Source organism: Bufo gargarizans, chromosome 11 (genome assembly GCF_014858855.1).
Source record: "Bufo gargarizans isolate SCDJY-AF-19 chromosome 11, ASM1485885v1, whole genome shotgun sequence".
In the NCBI taxonomy this organism is placed as follows: Eukaryota; Metazoa; Chordata; class Amphibia; order Anura; family Bufonidae; genus Bufo; species Bufo gargarizans.
The window spans coordinates 14,071,901-14,097,831 of record NC_058090.1 but is presented as its reverse complement, the minus strand read 5'-3'; the positions used below and the strand labels follow the sequence as shown (position 1 = coordinate 14,097,831).

Here is a 25,931-nt window from a genome sequence, read left to right as displayed (position 1 = left end):
CGGACGTCTGAATGGAGCCTTACAGGGGGGTTATCAATGACAGGGGGTGATCAGGGTAATCACCCCCCTGTCACTGATCACCCCCCCTGTAAGGCTCCATTCAGACGTCCGCATGATTTTTACGGATCCATGGATACATGGATCGGATCCACAGAACGCATGCGGACGTCTGAATGGAGCCTTACAGGGGGGTTATCAATGACAGGGGGTGATCAGGGTAATCAGGGTGATCACCCCCCTGTCACTGATCACCCCCCCTGTAAGGCTCCATTCAGACATCCGCATGATTTTTTACGGATCCATGGATACATGGATCGGATCCACAAAACGCATGCGGACGTCTGAATGGAGCCTTACAGGGGGGTTATCAATGACAGGGGGTGATCAGGGTAATCACCCCCCTGTCACTGATCACCCCCCCTGTAAGGCTCCATTCAGACGTCCGCATGATTTTTACGGATCCATGGATACATGGATCGGATCCACAGAACGCATGCGGACGTCTGAATGGAGCCTTACAGGGGGGTTATCAATGACAGGGGGTGATCAGGGTAATCAGGGTGATCACCCCCCTGTCACTGATCACCCCCCCTGTAAGGCTCCATTCAGACGTCCGCATGATTTTTACGGATCCATGGATACATGGATCGGATCCACAGAACGCATGCGGACGTCTGAATGGAGCCTTACAGGGGGGTTATCAATGACAGGGGGTGATCAGGGTAATCAGGGTGATCACCCCCCTGTCACTGATCACCCCCCCTGTAAGGCTCCATTCAGACATCCGCATGATTTTTTACGGATCCATGGATACATGGATCGGATCCACAAAACGCATGCGGACGTCTGAATGGAGCCTTACAGGGGGGTTATCAATGACAGGGGGTGATCAGGGTAATCACCCCCCTGTCACTGATCACCCCCCCTGTAAGGCTCCATTCAGACGTCCGCATGATTTTTACGGATACATGGATACATGGATCGGATCCACAGAACGCATGCAGACGTCTGAATGGAGCCTTACAGGGGGGTTATCAATGACAGGGGGTGATCAGGGTAATCAGGGTGATCACCCCCCTGTCACTGATCACCCCCCCTGTAAGGCTCCATTCAGACATCCGCATGATTTTTTACGGATCCATGGATACATGGATCGGATCCACAAAACGCATGCGGACGTCTGAATGGAGCCTTACAGGGGGGTTATCAATGACAGGGGGTGATCAGGGTAATCAGGGTGATCACCCCCCTGTCACTGATCACCCCCCTGTAAGGCTCCATTCAGACATCCGCATGATTTTTTACGGATACATGGATCGGATCCACAGAACGCATGCGGACGTCTGAATGGAGCCTTACAGGGGGGTTATCAATGACAGGGGGTGATCAGGGTAATCACCCCCCCTGTAAGGCTCCATTCAGACGTCCGCATGATTTTTACGGATCCATGGATACATGGATCGGATCCACAGAACGCATGCGGACGTCTGAATGGAGCCTTACAGGGGGGTTATCAATGACAGGGGGTGATCAGGAGTGTAATCAGGGTGATCACCCCCCTGTCACTGATCACCCCCCTGTAAGGCTCCATTCAGACGTCCGCATGATTTTTACGGATCCATGGATACATGGATCGGATCCGTAAAAATCATGCGGACGTCTGAACGGAGCCTGACAGGGGGGTGATCAATGACAGGGCGGTGATCAATGACAGGGGGGTGATCAGGGAGTTTATATGGGGTGATCAGGGGTTTATAAGGGGTTAATAAGTGACCGGGGGGGGGGGGTGTAGTGTAGTGTGGTGTGGTGTTTGGTGGGACTGTACTGACCTACCTGAGTCCTCTGGTGGTCGATCCTAACAAAAGGGACCACCAGAGGACCAGGTAGGAGGTATATTAGACGCTGTTATGAAAACAGCGTCTAATATACCTGTTAGGGGTTAAAAAATTCGGATCTCCAGCCTGCCAGCGAGCGATCGCCGCTGGCAGGCTGGAGATCCACTCGCTTACCTTCCGTTCCTGTGAGCGCGCGCGCCTGTGTGCGCGCGGTCACAGGAAATCTCGCGTCTCGCGAGATGACGCGCCGATGCGTCCAGGAGGAGAAAAGCAACCACCTTCCGGACGCATCGGCGCGTTAGGCGGTCCGGAGGTGGTTAACACTGGTGGTCTGTTCTGAGGTCTGATTAACATTGGGAGTCTGATTGGGGCTCTGAGCTGAAGTCTGGTTAACATTGGGGGTATTATAAACATGGGGGTCTGATCTGAGGTCTAATTGAGGGTCTTCTATACATTGGAGGGCCTTATCTGAAGTTTGATTTGGGTTCTTATAAACATAGGGGGTCTGATGTGAGGTCTGTTTCGGGGTCCTTTAAACATTGGAGGCTCTGATCTGAGGTTTTATTAGGGGTCTTATAAACATTGGGGGTCTGATCTGAGGGTCTTATTAACACTGGTGGTCTGTTCTGAGGTCTGATTAACATTGGGGGTCTGATGAAAAATATTTATTTTCTTATTTCTCTCCTGTAAAACCTAGGTGCGTCTTATGAGCAGGTGCGTCTTGTAGGGCGAAAAAGGTGATGTCTCACTTCAGCTAATGGCATTTATCTTGTAGAACTTAATACAAGACACTTACTAATGTATTGTGATTGTCCATATTGCCTCCTTTGCTGGCTGGATTCATTTTCCCATCACATTATACACTGCTCGTTTCTATGGTTACGACCACCCTGCAATCTAGCAGCGGTGGTCACGCTTGCACACTATAGAAAAAAGTGCTGGACTATGTGCGCTCCCGCAGTCCTAGCCATCAGAGAAGCCGGCACTTTTTCCTATATTGTGCAAGCACGGCCACCGCTGCTGGATTACAGGGTGGTCATAACCCCTGGGAAGGAGCCGTGTACAATGTAATGGAAAAATGAATCCAGCCAGCAAAGAAAGCATGATAAATGCCATTTGCTGAAGTGAGAGGACCCCTTTAACTCTATATTTATGCAGGGGTTTAGCGCCCTATATGAGAAAAACAGGGCACTGACCCCTCAGGTAGCAAAATGCAATATGAGCGTTGAACAGTGGACATTCACTTTAAAGGGTTATTCCCATGTCAGCCCTTCACGGCTCTGATCGGAAATTAACAATGCTCCGCCTCTTATGACATCACACATGACCCTTGGCATTAGGCCACGGTCTGACTTATTGTAATATTAAAGGATCATTGCACTCGCCTTCTGGAAGAAAATGTACGGTGACTCAAATGTCGAGTTCCCAGACAAAGACGATAAATGATTCGCTATTGGATTATCTCCACCGAAACAAATCAGTAATTACAACTTCGTTTTTTTGCGCTGAAAACCCCCGTCCGGCACGTTCAATGACAGTAAACGATCGCTGTGATTCACCCGATGGCGAAATACGTCAGGCCAGGTTTCCAAAACCATAAAAAATTATTTCATCTGGAGTTTTCGGACACGAACCCTAAGCCTAAATTGCTTTTATTAAATGCTAAAAGGAATCTGAAAACGCGCCGTGCGCTTTGTGCAGTTTTTTCCGACTTCTAGGTTTCAAAAACGCTGCACTTTTTGTTGCTTTTCTTTGGAGCAAAAAATGCTACACCCAGATGTTACATGATGGCCAATAGAAAATTATTTAAAAAAATGTCCTACAAACCTGGCAAAAAGTATGACAATTCTTCTGGCTGTCATTGGAAACAGTCAGCAAGTTTGTTGAAAAACCAACCCCTAACAGCTTGGTCACTGAATACAGGCACGTTGGGCCATGCGTCACACACAGATCACAAACATAGGGTGACTATAACATCAGCTGAGCGCCTATAACGCAGGAAGGAAGTTTGTTTTTCTATATATACAGTAATTGTGCAGTGCTAGAAAGAGGACATTCCCTTGAATGCAAATCCTTATAATGACCTTTGTGCAGACAGTGGACGAGCAGGCCTGCACCTAGCCTTCCTGCTGCCCGAGGCTAAAACTGAAACGGCGCTGTAAAAGACATACTTGGAAAACACTACATACAGCGCTACAAAACGTACAGAAGAATACAGCGCCACATAGTTCTTACATCCAGTGATGTCTCCACTGATGTAGACATTCTCTTTCCTCATCTTCTCCATCCAGACCAGACCGCCATGATGGCTTCTTTCAGCCATCTATTGTCTCTGCAGAGTTTGCCAAACAGACATCTTTGTTTCCTACTTTTCCTTCCACCTTCTGAACACCCCATCCTGCCACCGCTGTGCTCTCCAATACTATACTGCAGAAACAATCCCCCTGAAAATACTATTACCACACAGATAGTTCCCCTTGAATAATTATTGCCCTAAAAAGTAACTGTGCCCAGCAAATAGTGTCTCTGAAACCTATAGTGCCGTAAACATAATTGTCCTCCAAAAATAATTGTGCTAAGCTGATACTGTGCCAGGGTGCCTCCCAATGTGACAGTCCTCCCAAAAGTCCTACCAATAGTAATAATTCTCTGCCAGAGTGCACTGTGAGATAATAGTGCACCCAATAATAATAATAATGTCCCGCATTTTGCCCCCAGAAGTAATTATTCCCCCTATAATATGTGCCAATACAAAAAAATTACTCCTTATAATGTGTGCCAGTAAAATAATTCCCCTTGCAATGTGTGTCAGTACCAAAATACCCCCTTATGTGTGCCAATAGAAAAATGCGCCCTTATAGTGTGTGCCAGTACAAAAAACACTTTTAGTGCCCCCTGTAGAACAAATGTCCCCATATTGGCCACCTTAGAATGTGTGCCAGTAATAAAATGCTGCCTTATAATGTGCGCCAAGTACAAAAAATGCCCCTTTATTTGCCAGTACAAAAAATGCTCCATTATAACGTGTGTCAGTACAAAAAAGAACCCCCTTTAGTGGCCCCTGTAGAACGGACGTCCCCATAGTGGGCCCCTTATAATGTGTGCCAGTACAAAAATACCCCCTAATGTGCCAGTACAAAAAATGCTCTCTTATAATGTGTGTCAGTGCAAAAACACTACCCCCTTTTATTGCCCCCAGTAGAACAGATGTCCCCATAGTGGCCCCCTCATAATGTGTGTCAGTACAAAAATGCTTTTTTACATCCGTTTTACAGCTGCAATGTCCCCATAGTGCTTTCTCCAGTTACAAAATTATGACCTCCCCCCCCCCATTGTGGCCCAACAGCATGCCGCCAAATAAAAAAAATTAACTCAAATACTTTCCTCTATTCTGCTGTCAGCGATGTGGTGCAAGACACGGACCTCTTCTAGTCTGTGCCATGAGCTCTATACAGCCCGGCTCAGGTGTCATGGTCTTACCTTCTTGCTGTTCTCCTTCGTTTGACATGTGCTGGCGGCCATCTTGGTTTCTGGGTTTCTTGTAGCCTCCCACCCTGCGGCTTCTCCTTCCCACTGGGAGGAGCTGGATGCCTAGCTCATATATATAGGAGGTCTGTGGCTTCAGTTCCTTGCTTGGTCCTCCTGTGTTCACATGCTTCTAAGACTGCTGCTGCTTCTGGTTCCTGATCCTGGCCTCGTCTGACTACCCCGCTGGTTCCTGATCCTGGCTTCGTCTGACTACCCTGCTGGTTCCTGATCCAGGCTTCGTCTGACTACCCTTCTGGTTCCTGACCTCTGGCTACGCAAGACCCTGCTTCGGTTTAGCCATCCGTTTGGACTTTTGCTTACAGCTTGATTTTCAATAAAGCCTTCTTATTTCCACTTATCTCTTGTTGTACGTCTGGTTCATGGTTCCATGACATTAGGACCAAGCCATGAATTCTGACGGTACAGGGCCATCCTCGCTACCTACGCTGATTGCCAGACTTGATCAGCAGGATCACCTGTTGGGTCGGTTCGCTGTGGCGTTGCAAACCCTGCTTGAACGCACGGCTCATTTCGCTTCCGTTGCCGATGGGTCGGTTGTCGCTCCTGGGCCCGCTCCTACTGCCGCTCCGGTTGTTGCGCCAGAGTCTACCCCGACACCTGTTGCTGCGCCTGCGGTGTCTCGGGGTATGACCGGTTCTGCCCCCCTTCCACAGCGCTTTGGGGGAGAGCCAACTCAGTGCCGAGGTTTCCTTAACCAGGTGGGCATTTATTTCGAGTTGCTGCCACATGCCTTTCCTACTGAGAGATCAAAGGTGGGCTTCTTGATCTCGCTGCTCTCGGACAAGGCCTTGGCCTGGGCCAGCCCTTTATGGGAGAACAACAATCCGGTGGTTGCCGAGTTTTCCGGTTTTGTTGCTTCTCTTCGGAAGGTATTCGATGTGCCGGCTCGTGCTGCCTCTGCTGCGAAGCTCCTTATGTCCATCAGACAGGGTTCACGATCCGTAGCTGAATACGCCATTGAGTTTCGTACCCTGGCAGCAGAGGTGGGCTGGAATAATGAGGCTCTGGTCGCTGCTTTCTCTCATGGTCTCTCGGATGCCTTGAAGGATGAGGTTGCAGCTAAGGACCTACCAGTGGAGCTCGAGTCTCTTATTTCTTTCCTGATTTTGATTGACACCAGACTCAGGGAGAGACCTTCCTTTAAGGAGAGCCTGCGGAGGCCTTCTAACAGATTGGCGCCTACGTTTGCTGTCCCACCCGTGCCTCCCTCTCCTCCCACGCCTCCTGGGGATGACTTGTCTGGGGGTGAACCCATGCAGCTGGGGTTTGCTCGCCTGTCCGAGGGGGAAAGGGTACTCCGGAGACGCGAGGGCCGATGCATGTACTGTGGTCTCGGTGGGCATTTTCGGTTGGCATGTCCGAACCGTCCGGGAAACGCTTGCACCTGAGATCCTGTCGGGGGCAGATCTTGGGTGGAGTCTCCTCGTCCCCAGTTTCCCGTGTTGACAAACCACTGATCACTGTTGTCCTCTCCTGGGTCGGGGGCTCGGTGACGACCCAGGCGTTGGTGGACTCTGGTGCTGGTGGTTTGTTCATTGATAGTGTGTTCGCTGCCGCCAATTCCATTCCTCTGCAGCCTCGAGGTTCCCCACTGGCTCTTGAGGCGATAGACGGCAGACCCCTTCTGCCGCCACACGTGACTCATGAGACCCTTCCAGTGGGGATAGCCATTGGTGCCGTTCACAGAGAGTCGGTCTGTCTCCAGGTGATTTCGTCTCCACACTACTCGGTGGTCTTGGGGTACCCCTGGCTCCAGAAGCATAATCCGACTTTCGATTGGAGATCGGCCGAGATCCTCTCGTGGTCACCGCAGTGTGGGGCTAGTTGCATCCATGGGCCTGTCAAGTTGCTGTGTACTTCCTCGGACTCTCTGTTGCCTCCTGAATACGAAGAGTACCGGGATGTATTCGATAAGGTGCGCGCGGTTGCCCTACCTCCGCACCGCCCATACGATTGTGCCATAGAGTTACAATCTGGTGCCGTTCCTCCTCGTGGCAAAGTCTATCCACTGTCGGTAGCGGAGAATGAGGCCATGGAGGAGTACGTGAGGGAGGCGCTTTCACGCGGACACATTCGCAAATCCTCGTCCCCGGCAGGGGCTGGATTTTTCTTTGTGAAAAAGAAGGGCGGTGAGTTGAGGCCTTGCATCGATTACAGGGGTCTCAATCGCATCACGATCAAGAACGCTTACCCGATACCCTTGATTTCCGAGCTGTTCGATCGCCTCAAAGGGGCCACGGTCTTTACCAAACTCGACCTGAGGGCGGCATATAACCTGGTAAGGATCAAGGCGGGCGATGAGTGGAAGACCGCGTTTAACACCAGGACCGGTCATTATGAATCCTTGGTTATGCCCTTTGGGTTGTGCAATGCGCCCGCAGTCTTCCAGGAATTCATCAACAATGTTTTCCGTGACCTGTTGCAGCAGTGTGTGGTGGTCTATTTGGATGACATCTTGGTATATTCTGAATCCATTGAGGCCCACATTATGGATGTCAGACGAGTGTTGCAACGGTTACGAGAGAACAGGCTGTTCGGTAAGCTTGAGAAATGCGAATTTCACCGATCCCAGGTAACCTTCTTAGGTTACATCATTTCCGCTGAGGGGTTCTCCATGGATCCTGAGAAGGTTTCGGCTGTCTTACAGTGGCCCCAGCCCAGTGGTCTCCGTGCCCTGCAGCGCTTTTTGGGCTTCGCCAATTATTATCGGAAGTTCATCAGGGACTTTTCTATGCTAGCCAAGCCTCTCACGGATCTGACCAGGAAGGGCAGTAATTTCCAGGTCTGGCCGCTCGAGGCCATCCGAGCTTTTGAGGCTCTAAAGTCCGCCTTTGTGTCGGCTCCGATTCTGTCGCATTCCAACCCTGGGTTGCCCTTTGTCCTCGAGGTGGACGCGTCTGAGACGGGAGTAGGCGCCCTTCTGTCTCAGCGTAGAACACCAGAGGGTCCTCTGCTTCCTTGTGGGTTTTACTCCCGGAAACTGTCTTCCGCGGAGTGCAACTATCAGATTGGTGACAGGGAGTTATTGGCCATCGTGCAGGCCCTTAAAGAATGGAGGCACTTGCTCGAGGGTTCGGTGGTTCCGGTTCTCATCCTGACGGACCACAAGAATCTGACCTACCTTTCTGAGGCCAAGAGATTGACACCACGTCAGGCCAGATGGGCTCTGTTCTTGTCACGTTTTAATTACGTGGTCTCCTACCTACCCGGTTCCAAGAACATCAGAGCGGATGCCTTATCACGGCAGTACTCCGAGCCTTCCACGCACGCTTCCCTCAGAAACCGTTCCTTACTCCGCGGAGGAGGGGCCCTTGAGGGGGAGGTACTGTCATGGTCTTACCTTCTTGCTGTTCTCCTTCGTTTGACATGTGCTGGCGGCCATCTTGGTTTCTGGGTTTCTTGTAGCCTCCCACCCTGCGGCTTCTCCTTCCCACTGGGAGGAGCTGGATGCCTAGCTCATATATATAGGAGGTCTGTGGCTTCAGTTCCTTGCTTGGTCCTCCTGTGTTCACATGCTTCTAAGACTGCTGCTGCTTCTGGTTCCTGATCCTGGCCTCGTCTGACTACCCCGCTGGTTCCTGATCCTGGCTTCGTCTGACTACCCTGCTGGTTCCTGATCCAGGCTTCGTCTGACTACCCTTCTGGTTCCTGACCTCTGGCTACGCAAGACCCTGCTTCGGTTTAGCCATCCGTTTGGACTTTTGCTTACAGCTTGATTTTCAATAAAGCCTTCTTATTTCCACTTATCTCTTGTTGTACGTCTGGTTCATGGTTCCATGACATCAGGCAGCACGATAATGATGACACCGACCTCTGATAGGCTACAGGAACTAGGACTAAAGTCTATAAGGCTACTTTCACACTCGCGTTTTGTGCGGATCTGTCATGGACGGATCCGTTCAGATAATACAACCGTCTGCATCCGTTCAGAACGGATCGGTTTTGTCGGGGATATAAAGCAAAAGGCTTTGTATAAAAGAAATGATCAAGGAAAAAATTTCAAATGATTATAGATCTTCGAGGTGGACATATATAACACCTCAAAAAGAGTTTGATCGGTTATTTAATTATATTGTGCAATTAGTAAAACAAGGTACAAGCATCTATGCAAAATATTAATTATTTATTATACAATAATTTAAAATACCAAAGATTAATCAATGTGAAACTCAATAATCTGCAATGATACACAGTGATATGCAGTACCCAAAATTCGCCACCAGATGGCACCAACACAAATACCAGCGTATGCACAGTACCTCTCAGACATAAGATGAAATATAACGTCCTGATCACACTTTTATTGAGATATAAAAACTCAATAACGTTAATAAAAGATATGAATCCTTGCTCTGCACAAACTATGACAAATCTTGGATAATGAGGTAGCAATATAAATATATCACGCCTGGTATTGACTATGGAATGAAATTATTCCAATCAGAGATTTACCTTTTAACAAATATACTTCTGATTAATTTATATCAATACTACACAAAATAAAGTTATACATTACCGAGAATGCAGATGAGTAAGGGAAGTCAGCTCTAAGGTACGACCTGGTCTTTAGGATCTTTCTCCTGGGTTTTCTTTGTTTCTCAGCGTTTTCTCTTTTTTCTTGTTCTTTTCCACATGTGTGTATGGTTTATGATCACAAACTTATCAGTTAGACACACCTTCCTAGCTTGGAGTTTTCCAATCATTGTCGGCTAGGTGTGTACATATGATAAGTACTGTGATGTCATTGTATTACCAAAAATACACTTCTGCTGTTGGTGTAATGTTACTCATTTACCCCTAGGTGATACTATTACCTAAGCTATTAGTATCATTCAATTAAGGGTTAAATATCCAAGTATGACTTTATCTCGCATTCTATATATATGACCTCTGGAACCTATATCAAAGCTAGAGGGATTCATTCTGACACTTCTATCAATTAAGCACAGACTTTTAGGCACCATTTAAATGTTTCCCACATTGTTAATTTATGGGACCAATAACAATATGATGAGCCTTGTTTTCTCATATCTGTGCCTCCTCTGCTACACCAACAGGTGATTGATGGTTAGTTAAAATATCACATCTTTACAGATACTCATTAACAAAGTCCATACTTAAACTGTTCTCATATAATAGGAATTTATGTGTTCCTATTGAGAAATATATATGACGACAAATACATAAAAGTCCTTAATATGTAACAATATAAAACGATACATATGTCTTATTGATTTTCTTGTACAAAACTATATAGATATCACAGATTTTCTGCTTTGTTAATAAATACCAAACTGTAGAGGTAATTAGCACCAGTTGCTTCTAGAGAACATCCTAATCTCCTGTCATAAATCCATAAGGAGACAAGAAGGCCTCTTTTCAGACTGGTACATCCATGAGAAGAAATCTTATTTCTAATCAAATCCACTATAATTATGATATTTAGATAAATGTTTTATACACTTATGAAAAAGCACAACAGTATGTATTATCTTTAACATAGCCAAGACGGATCTGTCTTGAACACCATTGAAAGTCAAGGGAGGACGGATCCGTTTTATATTGTGCCAGATTGTGTCAGTGAAAATGGATCCGTGCCCATTGACTTACATTGTGTCTAAGGACGGATCAGTTTGGCTCAGTTTCATTAGAGGGACACTGCAGGCAGCGTTTTGGTGTCCGTGTCCAAAGCGGAATGGAGACTGAACAGAGCCAAACTGATGCATTCTGAGCGGATCCTTATCCATTCAGAATGCATTAGAATGCAAACTGATCCGTTTTGGACCATTTGTGAGAGCCCTGAAAGTAGACTTAGAGGAAACGGTGGTCCACGAAGATATCGCTCCCGTGCCCGGTCGCGGCATTCAACTGCACTGCTGTCCTAAGTACAGCAATTCAGTTGAATATGTAGAGATGAGCGTTTCCACAATGGAAGTGCTCATTGCTGATGGCCCTTCCGCGGCCCCCCTACCTGGTGCTGCCTGAGGCCATCGCCTCATCTTGCCTCATTGGCGGTGCACCCCTGTGAACAAGCAGGAAATGCTGGGAGATTTCGTCTCTGACACTGCAGATTTGTGAATTAATCTCTGGAGTATACAAGCTGTAAGTTAGAACCAAATATATAATGTGTGTATACAGTGACTCCACCAGCAGAATAGTGAGTGCTGCTCTGAAACATAATACAGGATGTAACTCAGGATTGGTGCAGAATAAGTAATGTATGTACACAGTGACTCCATCAGCAGAACAGTGAGTGCAGCTCTGGGGTATAAAACTCTGGATCAGTACAGGATAAGTAATGTAATGTTTTTACACAGTGACTTCACCAGCAGAATAGTGAGTGCAGCTCTGGAGTATAATACGACAGGATGTAACTCAAGATCAGTCCAGGATAAGTAATGTAATGTATGTACACAGTGACTGCACCAGCAGAATAGTGACTGCAGCTCTGGAGTATAATACAGGATGTAACTCAGGATCAGTACAGGATGAGTAATGTATGTACACAGTGACTGCACCAGCAGAATAGTGAGTGCAGCTCTGGAGTATATTACAGGATGTAACTCAGGATCAGTACAGGATAAGTAATGTATGTACACAGTGACTGCACCAGCAGAATAGTGAGTGCAGCTCTGGAGTATAATACAGGATGTAACTCAGGTTCAGTACAGGATAAGTAATGTAATGCATGTACACAGTGACTGCACCAACAGAATAGTGAGTGCAGCTCTGGAGTATAATACAGGATGTAACTCAGGATCAGTACAGGATAAGTAATGTAATGTATGTACACAGTGACTGCACCAACAGAATAGTGAGTGCAGCTCTGGAGTATTATACAGGATGTAACTCAGGATCAGTACAGGATAAGTAATGTATGTACACAGTGACTGCACCAGCAGAATAGTGAGTGCAGATCTGGAGTATAATACAGGATGTAACTTAGGATCAGTACAGGATAAGTAATGTATGAACACAGTGACTGCACCAACAGAATAGTGAGTGCAGCTCTGGAGTATAATACAGGATGTAACTCAGGATCAGTATAAGACCCCATTCACACAGCGTCTTTTGATGTAGGAATTTTGCTGAGGATTCTGTGCCAAACAGCCTGCGGCATCTGCATGGAATCTGCCTCTTATTGTTTTCTGTGGGAGGTCAAGCTGTGCCAAGAAAGGACATATCCTCTTATCCTTTCTCAGCTTGGTCTCCAGACAGACCCCGCCGGAAGCCGCCTGGAGCCTCACAGTTTGGGCCCATTCACTGGGGCTAAACTATGAGCTGGTCTGCAGCATCAATATTGAAAACCTGCGTCGGTTTCGGCCACGGAATAAGCAGTGGATTTTGTCTTTGGTGAAATCCACAGTGTGAACATAGCCTTAGATCAGGAGGGGCATGAATTTACAAATATCAGGTTATTTATTTTGTGTCAGTGATATACAGTGATCCCTCAGGATACAATATTTTCAACATACAATGTTTTTTTCTGACCCATCGTAAGTTGAAACTAGACTCAACATACAATGTCTCAGAGTCAGCCCCAACCAATCAAGGTCACTTCTCTGGTAAAATAGCTGTATTAGGCCTCTTTCACACTTGGGTTGTCCGGATCCGGCGTGTACTCCACTTGCCGGAATTACACGCCGGATCCGGAAAAACGCAAGTGTACTGAAAGCATTTGAAGACGGATCCGTCTTCAAAATGCTTTCAGTGTTACTATGGCAGCCAGGACGCTATTAAGGTCCTGGTTGCCATAGTAGTAGTGGGGAGCGGGGGAGCAGTATACTTACCGTCCGTGCGGCTCCCGGGGCGCTCCAGAATGACGTCAGAGCGCCCCATGCGCATGGATCATGTGATCCATGCGATCACGTCATCCATGCGCCTGGGGCGCCCTGACGTCACTCTGGAGCGCCCCGGGAGCCGCACGGACGGTAAGTATGCTGCTCCCCACTACACTTTACCATGGCTGCCAGGACTTTAGCGTCCCGGCAGCCATGGTAACCATTGAGAAAAAGCTAAACGTCGGATCCGGCAATGCGCCGAAACGACGTTTAGCTTAAGGCCGGGTCCGGATCAATGCCTTTCAATGGGCATTCATTCCGGATCCGGCCTTGCGGCAAGTGTTCCGGATTTTTGGGCGGAGCAAAAAGCGCAGCATGCTGCGCTATTTGCTGCGGCCAAAAAACGTTCCGTTCCGGAACTGAAGACATCCTGATGCATCCTGAAGGACGGACTGTCCATTCAGAATGCATTAGGATAATCCTGATCAGTATTCTTCCGGCATAGAGCCCCGACGACGGAACTCTATGCCGGAAGACAATAACGCAAGTGTGAAAGAGCCCTAAGTTACTAGTGAGCAGCTATTCCTGACTGTTATATGTAAGGACTTGTCTTATCTGTCTTAGTTATCTGCTTATTTTTCTTAAATCTTCATTTTCTCTTATCTTGGATGACATTTTGGGGCTTTGGAACCAATTACTCAACATACAATGGTCGTTCTGGAACCAATTAATATTGTAACTTGAGGAACCGCTGTACTGAGAATAGTCGATATTTAACTTTGGAACAACAAGAATAAGGAGACATTGGTTGAATTAGACTTGCCCAGTATGTTTTACCCTATGCATTAGGGCTCATGCACACAACTGTATGTATTTTATGGTTTGCAAAAACGGATCTGCAAAAAATCCGTATGACATCCGTGTGCATTCCGTATTTTGCGGAACGGAACAGCCGGCCCCTAATAGAACAGTCCAATCCTTAATAGGACATGTTCTATTTTTTTTGCGGAATGGTCATACGGAAACGGAATGCACACGGAGTAACTTCTGGGTTTTTTTTTGTGCACGCACTGAAATGAATAGTTTCCGAATATGTTCCACAAAAAAAAACTGAACAGAAACGGAAAAAAAATACGTTCCTGTGCACGAGCCCTTACTGAAACACATTAAGGGGGCATTTATCAAATCAGATTTCTCAGTTTTGCGGCTTTAAAGAGTCAACTGTGCTGTTTACACAGCTCTTGCACACTCACAGGTTGCACTGCAGCCGCTATACACAGGGATCTGCAGCAGCCTTTGGTTTACACAGCTCTTGCACACTCACAGGTTGCACTGCAGCCGCTATACACAGGGATCTGCAGCAGCCTTTAGTGTACATTGCTCTTGCACACTCACAGGTTGCACTGCAGCCGCTATACACAGGGATCTGCAGCAGCCTTTAGTGTACATTGCTCTTGCACACTCACAGATTGCACTGTATACATTAGTATAAGTGCACATACCTTACAGGACAGCCCCCATACACAGGGATCTGCAGCAGCCTTTAGTGTACATTGCTCTTGCACACTCACAGATTGCACTGTATGTATAAGTGCACATACCTTACAGGACAGCCGCTATACACAGGGATCTGCAGCAGCCTTTAGTGTACATTGCTCTTGCACACTCACAGGTTGCACTGCAGCCGCTATACACAGGGATCTGCAGCAGCCTTTAGTGTACATTGCTCTTGCACACTCACAGATTGCACTGTATACATTAGTATAAGTGCACATACCTTACAGGACAGCCCCCATACACAGGGATCTGCAGCAGCCTTTAGTGTACATTGTTCTTGCACACTCACAGATTGCACTGTATGTATAAGTGCACATACCTTACAGGACAGCCCCCATACACAGGGATATGCAGCAGCCTTTAGTGTACATTGCTCTTGCACACTCACAGATTGCACTGTATGTATAAGTGCACATACCTTACAGGACAGCCGCTATACACAGGGATCTGCAGCAGCCTTTAGTGTACATTGCTCTTGCACACTCACAGATTGCACTGTATGTATAAGTGCACATACCTTACAGGACAGCCCCCATACACAGGGATCTGCAGCAGCCTTTAGTGTACATTGCTCTTGCACACTCACAGATTGCACTGTATGTATAAGTGCACATACCTTACAGGACAGCCGCTATACACAGGGATCTGCAGCAGCCTTTAGTGTACATTGCTCTTGCACACTCACAGATTGCACTGTATACATTAGTATAAGTGCACATACCTTACAGGACAGCCCCCATACACAGGGATCTGCAGCTGCCTTTTGCTTGCACTGCTCTTGCACACTCACAGGTTGCACGGTAAAATTAGTGTAAGTGCACATGCAGTGTCCCACTCCGTGTTGGAAGTGGGTCCCTTAAATCTCATGTATGTCATTTTATGCCATTGTATTTTCTATGTATTATGGCTCATGCAAACAAACATATTTTCTTTCCGCTTCCGTTCCTTTTTTTGCCGACCGTATGCGGTACCATTCACTTCAATGGGTCCGCAAAAACAACGGAAAGTACTCCGTGTGCATTCCGTTTCCGGATTTCCGTTCTGAAAAAAAGTACTGCATGTCCTATTATTGTCCGCAAATCCTGGTCCGAGGCCCCATTCAAGTCAATGGGTCCGCAAAAATACGGAACGTACACGGGACACATCCGTATGTCATCCATATTTTGCGGATCCATACTGTAGAAATGCTATGCTCAGCCCATATTGCTCATGTATTTGGTGATTAATAAGTTACTGTTTTCGTTTCCGATCCGCAAAAAACGGATCGCATACGGAAACCATACGGATATGTTTTCTAGAATAACGGAACGGAAGAGGACTTAAATCAGAGGGGAAAAAAAACTCAGATACGGAACAACAGATCCGTGAAAAACGGACCGCAAAACAATGGTTGTGTGCATGAGCCCTTAAGCTGCAAATTCCCTACAACAGGCTGGTAGTTGCATTACATCCATTCACCCCTAGGTGGTGCTGGCACCACATATATATATATATACCTTAGGGTGTGTCAGTTCTGTGTAGAAGGAAGGAAGTTAGCTGAGGAGTAAGGAGAGAGGTAGTGATGTGTGAGGAGCAGGAGAAGCAAAGTCCAATATGTAGCTGCTATCTTAGCCCTGGCCAAGCTGAGGGCGTGTGGAGAACATCCTTACAGCTGCCAGACCAGAGTAAACTGTGGATATAGAGAAAGTCTAGTGGAGATGGAAGCAGCATTAGCTTATGGACTCCACTGCATCAGTGACCGGGAGAAGCCTAAGAGCACCTGGACACAGCCGGACGACTAGGCGCAAGGTTGTCCATTACCACATGCCTCTATGGACATTGTGGACCAGTGTTTCTGAAAGCAACCAGTGCCAACAATGGAGCAGAGGATTCGTGCCTGCCATTAGGGAGACCGCCCTGTGGGTCATTATTATATTCAGTATCTAGAGTGTGGACATAGTGAGGACAGTTAGAAAGGAACCCTCTCATACCAGCCAAAGGAAAATCTCAATGCACCTATTGTCCAGCCTGTTACTAGGATTGCAGCGAAGCCAATCGTGTCTGCATCATTTGGGTTGTCACCCTCGCCATGTAAATGTACGGCACTGACTACCTCAAGGCAACTGATTAAGTAAAAGGTTCCGTTGTTTACAACCATTGACTCCTCATCCTTTCTACCACCTTCCTTTGCACCTAACGGTGCTGGCGTCACGAACACCAGGGACTTATATCAACCATTCCACCAAGGGCACCCCAACCACCATCTGGCGGGAGTCCCTGGACAACAGAGTGTGCCCCGAAGGAACTGGTGCTGTCCTTCCATTCACTGCACACCGGCCCAGAGAGCTCTACAGAACAGTGAGTAAACAACTACTACCCCCATCGGCCCACCAACATTCACATATTGCCCCTGCGGCCTGGTCGCTGCACACATACATTACAGGACAGCCCCCATACACAGGGATCTGCTGCAGCCTTTGGCTTGCATTGCTCTTGCACACTCACAGATTGCTTGTACACATTAATATAAGTGCATACACATTAAAGGGCAGCCCCTATATATACGACTTTCCAGTAGTCTTCTAGGACACTGCTTACATTGCTCTTGCACACTTACAGGTTGCACTGTATACACTGGTATAAGTGCACATACATACAGGACAGCCCCTATAAACAGGGGTCTGCAGCAGCCTATGGCTTGCACTGCTCTTGCACACTCACAGGTTGCACTGTATACACTCGTATAAGTGCACATACAGTGCCTTGCAAAAGTATTCACCCCCTTGACTTTTTTTGTGTTTTGTTACATTACAGCCTTAAGTTCAATGTTTTGCTAATCTGAATTGTATGTGATGGATCAGAACACAATAGTCTAAGTCGGTGAAGTGAAATGAGAAAAATATATAAATAAAACGATTGTTTAGAAATAGAAAACAGAAAATTGCCACGTGCGTATGTATTCACCCCCTTTGTTAGGAAGCCCATAAAAAGCTCTGGTGCAACCAACCTACCTTCAGAAGTCACATAATTAGTGACATGATGTCACCTGTGTGCAATCTAAGTGTCACGTGATCTGTCATTACATATACACACCAGAGGCTGCAACACCTAAGCAAGAGGCATCACTAACCAAACACTGCCATGAAGACCAAGGAGCTCTCCAAACAAGTAAAGGACAATGTTGTTGAGAAGTCAGGGTTAGGTTATAAAAAAATATCCAAATCTTTGATGATCCCCAGGAGCCCCATCAAATCTATCATAACCAGATGGAAAGAACATGGCACAACAGCAAACCTGCCAAGAGACGGCCGCCCACCAAAACTGACGGACCGGGCAAGGAGGGCATTAATCAGAGAGGCAGCACAGAGACCTAAGGTAACCCTGGAGGAGCTGCAGAGTTCCACAGCAGAGACTGGAGTATCTGTACTTAGGACGACAATAAGCCGTACGCTCCATAGAGTTGGCCTTTATGGCAGAGCGGCAGAAGAAAGCCATTACTTTCAGCTAAAAACAAAAAGGCGCGTTGTGAGTTTGTGAAAAGGCACGTGGGAGACTCCCAAATGTATGGAGGAAGGTGCTCTGGTCTGATGAGATGAAAATTGAACTTTTCGGACATCAAAGAAAACGCTATGTCTGGCGCAAACCCATCACATTACCCAAAGAACACCATCCCCACAGTGAGACGTGGTGGTGGCGGCATCATGCTGGGGGGATGGGACTGGGAAACTGGTCAGAGTGGAGGGAAAGATGGATGGTGCTAAATACAGGGATATTCTTCAGCAGAACCTGCACCACTCTGTGCGTGATCTGAGGCTCGGACGGAGGTTCACCTTCCAGGAGGACAATGACCCCAAACACACGGCTACAGCAACACTGAGAGGTTTAAGGGGAAACATGTAAATGTGTTGGAATGGCCGAGTCACAGCCCGGATCTCAATCCAATAGAAGATCTGTGGTCAGACTTAGAGGACCTTTCATCAGTTTTGACATAGGCTAATTATGGTATTACCTTGTAGGGTGGCCCTCACTGATGCCATGGGTGTTTTTTTTTTGTTTTTTTAAAAACGCAACTCACAAGCGGAGCCCCGAACACTAGTGTGAAAGTAGCCTAAGCCTGCTCTCCCTGCACTCACTGGAAGCCATTTGACACCAGGAGTGGTGTGGAGTGGCCCCGGCATGCATGTTGATACCTGCATTCCCTGGATTTAATGGAGGCCATTTTGGCACCAAAGATGACAAAAATTAAAGTGGGCCCAGCATGCACGTGGAACCTACAATCCCTGAATTGTATGGTAGCCGTCACGGCACATAACAGGTAGAATTCCCGTCTTACAGAGATCGCCTTGACGTGCGGCAGACGGGCATAAATAATTTTGTACAAAATGTATTTGCCAAGCATCTCTAATTTATATAATAAGCGTAGCGTTAGAATAGTTTTTTGTACTTTATTTGGTTTGCAGAGATCTGTTGCATTGCATTTTTTACTTTGTGAATAGTTACGCACACTGACTTTTTCTGTTATTTTGTCCTATTTGTTGTTTGCTTCACAATAAATAAATACAAATCTTCAAAGTTGTGGCATGTATGATCCAAATCCTCAAACAATCCATGTTATTCCAGGTTGTGAGGCACCAAAAACACAAAAAAGTCAAGGGGTGTGTGTGAATGCTGTATATTACAGGGAAGCCCCTATACACAGGGATCTGCAGCAGGCTTGCACTGCTCTTGCACACTCACAGATTGCACTGTATATACACTGCTATAGTGCACATATATTACAGGACAGTTCCCATACACAGGGATCTGCTGCAGCCTTTGGCTTGCATTGCTCTTGCACACTCACAGATTGCTTGTATACATTATTATAAGTGCATACACATTAATGGGGAGCCCCTATATACACGACTTTCCAGTAGTCTTCTAGGACATTGCTTGTATTGCTCTTGCACACTCACAGGTTGCACTGTATACATCAGTGTAAGTGCACGTACATTACAGGGCAGCCCCTATACACAGGGCTCTGCAGCAGCCTCTGGCTTGCACTGCTCTTGCACACTCACAGGTTGCACTGTATACACTGCTATAAGTGCACATACATTACAGGACAGCCCCCGTACACAGGGCTCTGCAGCAGCCTCTGGCTTGCACTGCTCTTGCACACTCACAGATTGCACTGTATACACTGGTATAAGTGCACATACATTACAGGACAGCCCCCATACACAGGACTCTGCAGCAGCCTCTGGCTTGCACACTCACAGGTTGCACTGTATACACTGCTATAAGTGCACGTACATTACAGGACAGCCCCCGTACACAGGGCTCTGCAGCAGCCTCTGGCTTGCACTGCTCTTGCACACTCACAGGTTGCACTGTATACACTGGTATAAGTGCACATACATTACAGGACAGCCCCCATACACAGGGCTCTGCAGCAGCCTCTGGCTTGCACTGCTCTTGCACACTCACAGGTTGCACTGTATACACTGGTATAAGTGCACGTACATTACAGGACAGTCCCGATACACAAGGATCTGCAGCAGCCTCTGGCTTGCACTGCTCTTGCACACTCACAGGTTGCACTGTATACACTGGTATAAGTGCACGTACATTACAGGACAGCCCCCATACACAGGGATCTGCAGCAGCCTCTGGCTTGCACTGCTCTTGCACACTCACAGGTTGCACTGTATACACTGGTATAAGTGCACATACATTACAGGACAGCCCCCATACACAGGGCTCTGCAGCAGCCTCTGGCTTGCACTGCTCTTGCACACTCACAGGTTGCACTGTATACACTGGTATAAGTGCACGTACATTACAGGACAGCCCCCATACACAGGGCTCTGCAGCAGCCTCTGGCTTGCACTGCTCTTGCACACTCACAGGTTGCACTGTATACACTGGTATAAGTGCACGTACATTACAGGACAGCCCCCATACACAGGGATCTGCAGCAGCCTCTGGCTTGCACTGCTCTTGCACACTCACAGGTTGCACTGTATACACTGGTATAAGTGCACGTACATTACAGGACAGCCCCCATACACAGGGCTCTGCAGCAGCCTCTGGCTTGCACTGCTCTTGCACACTCACAGGTTGCACTGTATACACTGGTATAAGTGCACGTACATTACAGGACAGCCCCCATACACAGGGCTCTGCAGCAGCCTCTGGCTTGCACTGCTCTTGCACACTCACAGGTTGCACTGTATACACTGGTATAAGTGCACGTACATTACAGGACAGTCCCGATACACATGGATCTGCAGCAGCCTCTGGCTTGCACTGCTCTTGCACACTCACAGGTTGCACTGTATACACTGGTATAAGTGCACGTACATTACAGGACAGCCCCCATACACAGGGATCTGCAGCAGCCTCTGGCTTGCACTGCTCTTGCACACTCACAGGTTGCACTGTATACACTGGTATAAGTGCACGTACATTACAGGACAGCCCCCATACACAGGGATCTGCAGCAGCCTCTGGCTTGCACTGCTCTTGCACACTCACAGGTTGCACTGTATACACTGGTATAAGTGCATGTACATTACAGGACAGCCCCCATACACAGGGATCTGCAGCAGCCTCTGGCTTGCACTGCTCTTGCACACTCACAGGTTGCACTGTATACACTGCTATAAGTGCACGTACATTACAGGACAGCCCCCATACACAGGGCTCTGCAGCAGCCTCTGGCTTGCACTGCTCTTGCACACTCACAGGTTGCACTGTATACACTGGTATAAGTGCACGTACATTACAGGACAGCCCCGATACACAAGGATCTGCAGCAGCCTCTGGCTTGCACTGCTCTTGCACACTCACAGGTTGCACTGTATACACTGGTATAAGTGCACGTACATTACAGGACAGTCCCGATACACAAGGATCTGCAGCAGCCTCTGGCTTGCACTGCTCTTGCACACTCACAGGTTGCACTGTATACACTGGTATAAGTGCACGTACATTACAGGACAGCCCCCATACACAGGGATCTGCAGCAGCCTCTGGCTTGCACTGCTCTTGCACACTCACAGGTTGCACTGTATACACTGCTATAAGTGCACGTACATTACAGGACAGTCCCCGTACACAGGGCTCTGCAGCAGCCTCTGGCTTGCACTGCTCTTGCACACTCACAGGTTGCACTGTATACACTGGTATAAGTGCACATACATTACAGGACAGCCCCCATACACAGGGCTCTGCAGCAGCCTCTGGCTTGCACTGCTCTTGCACACTCACAGGTTGCACTGTATACACTGCTATAAGTGCACGTACATTACAGGACAGCCCCCGTACACAAGGCTCTGCAGCAGCCTCTGGCTCGCACTGCTCTTGCACACTCACAGGTTGCACTGTATACACTTGTATAAGTGCACGTACATTACAGGACAGTCCCGATACACAAGGATCTGCAGCAGCCTCTGGCTTGCACTGCTCTTGCACACTCACAGGTTGCACTGTATACACTGCTATAAGTGCACGTACATTACAGGACAGCCCCCGTACACAGGGCTCTGCAGCAGCCTCTGGCTTGCACGCGCACAGCAGCAGGCCAGGCCAGGGGATTTCCATGCATGCCGAGCAGAGGAAGTAGCTAAAGGGACTTTCCAGCTTGAAGCGCGTAGAGAGAAAAAGAAAAAAAAAAAGTGGGCGGCGCAGCAGAGGGCAGCAGAGGGCGCTGGGTAAGGGGCTTTTTCTGTACCTCATGCGCCCATCTGATTCACCCTTCAATGTCCGGCTTTTTAGATTTGCTTTGAGCAGAGACAGAGGCGGCTGTGAGTGCCGGGCGTGCACCTCCACACTGCAGGAACCACAGTAAGTAGCCTCTGCCCCTCCACCCCCCGGGGGGCACCCCTTGTTATCCCCCTTGTATCCTGAGGATCCCCGATCGGATACAATGTAGCACCGTGCGCTCCTGTGGGAGGACCATGGCCTTAAAGGGACAGCGCTCCTAAGCTCCAGTCTCCGGGCAGGGGATGGGGTTTGGGTATTTTGAGGGGCCTGGGAAACTAGTTGAGTGCCTGACCTCTGGTGGGTTCAGTGTGGGGGGGCGTTTACATTGTCCTGTGCCATGCTCTGCAGTTGTGGTGGGCAAGGGGTTAAAAGGTCCTGCATGGTTGATGCTGCACTGACAGGCTATAGGTATGAGCAGTGCGATGGCTGCTGCCTTACCATGTGTATAGATATACCTGCTTACTACACACATTACAGATCTATCTATAATTATATATACACACACACACTAATGCATAGCTAAATATACTTTTTTATATATATATATATATATATATATATATATATATATTTGTGTAGCTAAATATATTTTCATATACACACCCACCTAAATGCACATTGTCCTGGTATATATACATTCCAACACTGGCAAACATAAATGCACACGTGTGTCCGATTTTTACATATACACCTAAATCCATTCATCCTCATCCTCATCCTCCCATGACCATCCACATATATAAATAGAGAGGTTGTGTAACAGATCATTGCTGTTTTGTGCTTGATGATGGCCTCCTTCCTGACTCATGCTGGATGGACTGGTTTTCTTGAAGTTCCATAAAATTCTCCTTTGTATGAAAAACTTCTATTTAAAAAAAAAAATATGTATAATTGTCTATTCATTGCATATAACCTCCGGGGGCGGTGGGTGGGCTGTGGATACATACAGATCTCAGTGTACTATTACTATTCTATGCATGTGATTTATTTTGTTGCGAGGGCTTGTTTTGTAAATATTGTTGTATTGTTATACATTGTTGCAGTCTCTGAGCGGGCACAGTGCTGCAGACTGCTGCCGTTCTCACATGGCCTCATGAGTTTCTGAGGTCATTTGGTATGGGATGGAAGCGTGTCAGCTGTGCGGTGTCACTGCCCGGCCCCCCATGACTTCGCTCCAGACGTCATGTTCCGACCATGTGAGGTAACTCTGTGAGCACACGTTACTACTGCTCTTGTGCAATTCTTACTGCCTGCCCTGTGTCAGTTTTTAGTAATCTCCTCCGTCAGAGCAGCAGAACGTTTCCTTGTCCTGAGTCATTGAGAAACCTTTTATCCGGATGTTCCTTTTTTGATCTTTGGGAATTTTTGCCTGGTACTATAAAATCTATGTTTCGGGGTGAGCAGTGCGCCGTAAGCTCCTATCACATGACTTCTGTATGGGAAGTTGTTTGGGTCACTATTGGGGAAATATTTTGGAACTGCCTTTTAAGCAATTCCCTACCTGTCACAGGACGATCTAGATTAGCCTGTCAACAGATTATATTGTGCCTTACGAGTATCTATGAGAGCGATGGCCCGTCAGATGTTATGGGGGTCTCTGACATGGCCCTTGGCACGGGCGGACTGGGAACTTAAAGTGGCCCTGGAAATAATACTAAAAGCGGCCCCATTTTGTAGTTGGGTCCAAATTGATGGAAGGCAGGGCCAGCAGTACCATATTGTGGCACATTATACCTCCCCAACAGAGCAAAATACAACCAGCAGCACATCCCCCTAAAGCTTCCACTGACCGGCCATGAGGAGGACCTAGGTGGCCCCCTGGGCATCAGCCCACCGGCAAAAAATCCTTTAAGGTCTATGGCCAATCCGCCCCTGGTCCTTGGCTATATAAAAGGGCCACACATCACATTGAGCCAGGGCTGGGACCTTGACTCTCCTATTGGTGGTCAGTCAATAGAGACGTCTACGCGTTGCCTTCCTCTTAGGCCCTGGCACAGGTTTGGCATCCCTGGTCTCTTATGTCTGGGCTCATGCACATAGCCCTATACAGATCCCATACTGCACCTCTGTGGGCCTCTAATTTTTGCATACCATATTTTGGAGGTTTTCTCTCCTAGAAGAATCACTTCTATTGGAAGATGTGGTATCTTGCACCTTCTTAATATCCAACTGCAGGAACTCAGCATGCCGCCATACAGTGCAATGCACGCAGCTTTCCTTGCGCATGAGCTGGCCGTACAAATGAGAACTGCTGGCCTAATGCTCATCCTGACCCTGCATACACACGCATTAATGCAGCTTAAAATTAGAATATTGTGAAAAGGTTCAATATTCTAGGCTCGAAGTGTCAGCTAATTAATCCATACCCCCTGAGCAAAGGGGACCTTAAAATTTAGACTTTGCGGTTTTCATAAGCTGTAAGCCATAATCATCCAAATTATAACAAATAAAGGCTTGAAATATCTCGCTCTGCCTGTAATGAGTCTCTTATATGTTAGTTTCACCTTTTTAAGTTGCATTACTGAAATAAATGAACTTTGCACAAAATTCTAATTTTTCGAGTTTCCTCTGTATGTAGATAGTTATGTCTCAGGGTGACTTCCTTTTGTAATATCCTGAAGAAATGATCAGATGAGGTAGGAATGGGTTAATGGTAAATGTGTACAATTTCTGCTTCTGGATCCTGGATTTCCAGGAAGCCATCCTGTTTTACAGTCGTTGTTTATTTAAAGGGGAACTCCACCTCTCCTCATCTTCTGAGGTGTTATAGAAACATCGATAGGGTCAAGGAGGCTCGACTCCTCCTGACCAGTTTGATCAGTGAAGGTGGTTGTACAGGATTGAAAAACATTGCCGATTTCTTACAAATAACAGCGCCGCACCTTCTTGTAGGTTTGGGGCGATGTTGAATTGAGGAGAATGGAGCGCTGCATTCTCTCCAAACAGCTGATCGATGCGGGTGCACCATCCATCTGATATTCATGACTAGTGATTAGTGTTGAGCGAACTTGTGTTTTAAGTTCGGCGTCTAAAGTTCGGGTTATCAAAAGTATCCCGTTATGGATTCTAAATTCCGTTATGGTCCGTGGTAGCGGAATCCATAACGGGATACTTTTGATAACTTGAACCCGAACTTTAGACGCCGAACTTAAAACACAAGTTCGCTCAACACTAATCACTAGTCATGAATATCAGATGGATGGTGCACCCGCATCGATCAGCTGTTTGGAGAGAATGCAGCGCTCCATTCTCCTCAATTCAACATCGCCCCAAACCTACAAGAAGGTGCGGCGCTGTTATTTGTAAGAAATCGGCAATGTTTTTCAATCCGGGATACTTTTTGATAACTTTAGACGCTGAACTTAAAACACAAGTTCGTTCAACACTACTAGTGATGAGTGAACTTGTGTTTTCAAGTTTGGCGTACGAGTCAAAGAATCCCGTTATGGATTCGGCTACCACGGACTTCTATGGCGGCATG

The 25,931-nt window shown here is 47.3% G+C and overlaps 1 protein-coding gene across 4 annotated transcripts in view; it reads left to right on the top strand.

Annotated features, from left to right (window-relative positions):
- Window positions 1–25,931, top strand: part of LOC122922119 (TNF receptor-associated factor 3-like) — a 107,804-nt gene that overhangs the window by 25,277 nt on the left and 56,596 nt on the right. Inside the window, exons 1-2 of one of the 4 annotated variants that reach the window (XM_044272601.1) lie at window positions 22,352–22,531; window positions 23,494–23,651. The exons of 2 other annotated variants lie outside the window; for them this stretch is intronic. The gene's annotated coding sequence lies outside the window, so the exon portion shown is untranslated. Of the gene's footprint in view, window positions 1–22,351; window positions 22,532–23,493; window positions 23,652–25,931 lie in introns of those variants that run through there. One more of the 4 variants, XM_044272599.1, reaches the window with a different exon arrangement.